Source organism: Chenopodium album, chromosome 1, assembly GCF_948465745.1.
Source record: "Chenopodium album chromosome 1, dcCheAlbu1.1, whole genome shotgun sequence".
In the NCBI taxonomy this organism is placed as follows: domain Eukaryota; kingdom Viridiplantae; phylum Streptophyta; class Magnoliopsida; order Caryophyllales; family Amaranthaceae; genus Chenopodium; species Chenopodium album.
This window is the reverse complement of record NC_137834.1, coordinates 51,127,976-51,131,446: the sequence shown is the minus strand read 5'-3', so window position 1 is coordinate 51,131,446 and position 3,471 is coordinate 51,127,976. Positions and strand designations below refer to the sequence as shown.

The 3,471-nt window shown below is 36.0% G+C and overlaps 1 non-coding gene across 1 annotated transcript; it reads left to right on the top strand.

Moving 5' to 3' along the window:
• The first annotated feature begins 1,831 nt into the window (after positions 1–1,831).
• LOC145566079 (small nucleolar RNA R71) lies at positions 1,832–1,938 on the top strand. The gene has a single exon (XR_014095352.1). It is a non-coding gene; the product is annotated as a small nucleolar RNA R71 (small nucleolar RNA).
• The last annotated feature ends 1,533 nt before the right edge of the window (positions 1,939–3,471 follow it).

Below are 3,471 nucleotides of genomic sequence, written 5' to 3'. Positions count from 1 at the left end.
GAGGGCTTTTTCTATTGCATCGACTTCCTTTTGCTATTTGTCTATCTCATCTGTAAAGGATGAAACACAAGAAACCGCCTCCAAGTGATCTTTTACAAGAGCTTGGGGCTTTTTAGAATAATTTTGAACCACATCAACACTAAAACACTTCTCCTTTGTCATTGGGATTTTAGGGGTATTATTCAGATTAAAAATAATTTTATCATCCCCTATTGATAGTGTCAATTCAATTTTCCACATCTCACATCTATAATTGCTCCTATAGTGTTAAGGAATGGTCTACCCAAAATAATTGGGGTTTGCATATCCTCAGCCATATCAAGAACAACAAAATCAACAGGTATATAAAACTTACCTACTCTAACAGGATCATCCTCTAAAACACCTGAGCGGTATTTAAAAGAACGGTCAGCCATTTGTAGAGTAATATTAGTAGCTTTTAATTTACCCATATTTAGCTTGGAACACATAGACAATGGCATAATACTAACACTAGCGCCCAAATCACATAATGCATTATCAATCATTAGATTGCCAATATGACAAGGGATAGAAAAACTACCCGGATCTTTCAGTTTAGTTGGAGATTTATTTTGAAGTACGATACTACACTATGCAGTGAAAGCTACTGTCTCTACCTCACTAATAGACCTTTTTCTTGTCAGTATTTCCTTCATGAATTTTTCATATGCAGGAATTTGTGTAATTAATGCAGTGAAGGGAACTGTTACCTGCAAATCTTTAACCATCTCCAGAAACTTACCAAACTGCTTATCGAAATTTGTTTTCAAGTGACGATTGGGGAATGTTAGTTTGATAACTGGCTTTGGAATATTAATGCTCTTATATGGAGCTGCTACCTTCCCTGGAGTCGTACCCTGCAATGTAAAATCAGATATATTAGTACTATTATTTAGCCCTGCAGGGCTATTAGCTACGTTCTCAGGTTTAATAGAATCCAGATTAGCATTATTTGTTAAAACAGGTTCATCATCTCTTGGCATAGGGGGCCCTTCGTAGTTTGAACCACTCCTTAGAGTAATTGCATAGGCTTGATCCGTAGGCCTGGTCGGCTGTGCTGGCAGGGCTCCTTGTTGGCGGGCTTGCAGATTAGCAGAAATTTGCGCAATTTTGATTATCTACGATTTTATTATGTGCTAGGATCGAATCAATTTGGGCATCTCTACTCTCGATGTGCTTATGCGTATTAGCCAGCATCGCTCTAATTTCTACCAGAGTAGGGTCGGAAGACGAGGAGGGTTGTTGTTGTTGGTTCTTCTGGCCAGCATTGGGGTGGTAATATTTCTACTGAGTTTGTTGTGGCGCCTGTGATTCTTGTGGTGGTGGTGGATTTTGAACATTGGTGCTCCGGTAGGAAAGGTACGGATGATTCCGGTACCCAGGATTGTAGGTGTTGGAGTATGGGATATTTTGCCTATAAGCTTGAAAGGCATTTACTTGCTCCACGGAACTCCTGCAATCTTGCTCCCAATGACATATAATTCCAAAATTTTCACAGAAAGCCTTGTTAGCATTATTATTCATTGCAGAAACATTAGCTACATTTGTAGTACTAAAATTATCTAGTTTCTGGCAAATAGAGGTTAATTGGGCTTGTAAAAAGGATACAGAGTCAACACTATGTTTCCCCTTGTTAGCAAAGCCTCTAGGATTTCCATATTGGGAATTATGTATTGCCATATCTTCAATAACTTGACCTGCATCATCAACATTAAGGTTCATAAACCTCCCACTAGCTGTAGAATCCAATATTATTCAAGATGGATTTCCGATCCCATTATAAAAGGCTTGTATCAACTGCCATTGTTCCAAATTATGGTGGGGGTATTCTCTTTGTAGATCCTTGAACCTCTCCCAAGCCTCATATAAAGTTTCATCGGCCTCTTGGGAAAAGTTCTGAATAGCCCTCCGTAGTACAGTTGTTCTCTCTACAAGATAATATTTGTTATAAAAATTCAAAACAAGAGTTTCTCAGTCAGTTATACCAAGTTCAGTTCTATTTAATCCATTAAACCATAATTTGGCTTTTCCACTTAAAGAAAAAGGAAAGAGAATCTCCTTGATTTGGTCTTGTGTGACCCCAGCTTGCTTGATGGTATTACATTACTGACAGTAGTATGCAATATGAAGATTTGGTTCTTCACCCTTAGCTCCACTAAATTGCTTCCTTTCTATCATCGTTATAAATTGGGGTTTAATCTCAAACTGTACCCCATAAAGAGCTGGAGTGGGAGTAAGGTGTGGAAAATCTGTAAGCTTTGGTTGTGAATAATCACTGAGCTTCTTAGGTACCTCCATCTCTGATTCTGGATCTGATGATACCTCTGAATTGCTAGAATTAGTTGGAGGGTCTCGGTGATTATTATTATCACCAGAACCCCGCCAGAATTTGCTTGTAAAAATTCTTCTGTCTATGGAAGGATCGTTCGATCTCAGGATCGAATGGGATGTAACCTGATCTAGGAACATGGGCATAAACAAAGAACTAAAAGCAAATATGAGACTTGCCTCAGAGAACTAACGTTCTCTGAGACAAAAAGAAATAACCTAGACTACAAAAATAATTAGAAATAAAAATAAAATCGTTTCCCCGGCAACGGCGCCAAATTTTGACAGGCTAAAGTCGTATCACCTAATCAAAAGTAATTCCTAAATCCTCTAACTAATGTAGATAGGGAAGTAGGTTCGAATCCACAGGGAAACAAATCTTTTTATTCCTAATTAATTAAAGCAATCTAAATTATTAAGTAACAATTTAATAATATGGATATAAAACTAAACTACGGAGATTAAGAGTAAAGAGAAAACAATAAATAAAAGGCCTAGGGCATAGGTTCACTAATAAAAAACATTCCAGGGTAAAACATAATAATCAATCATCAATGCATAATTAACCAGATCATAAAGAGCTTTCGCTACGTATTACAATCACATAATTAATCTACCGGTATTAAATCTCATTTCTCGAATCTCGACTTAACCATTTATAAATTAACCTGCCTATTGAAACTAGACCTAAACATCAATTCTCATCTCTCGAATCTCGAATCAATATTGTCAAACTCATGATTAAAAGATCAGGCCTAATCTAGTCACAGAGCATTAAATCAATCAGTAGGAAATTAATCTAGCATTTATAATTAACAACAATAAATTACCCCTTCATATTATTTATGGATCCCCATAAACCCTACAAATAAAACTACTCACGCATAATTAAATCTAAACTAATCAAAGAAATAAAATAAGACATGATGAAAGAATTAAAATAAATAACTGAGATTAAAGTAGAAGAAATCGTTACCAAAATAATCTTGAATTAAGAGTAGAGTTAAGAACAAAGTATTAGAGAGAGAAACTAATCTAAAAGCTAAGTAGAGAGAGAAAATTTAAGAGAGGAATTAAGAAATAGTAAAAGAAGATCCTAAACTCGCTTAACGGAAAAGTATT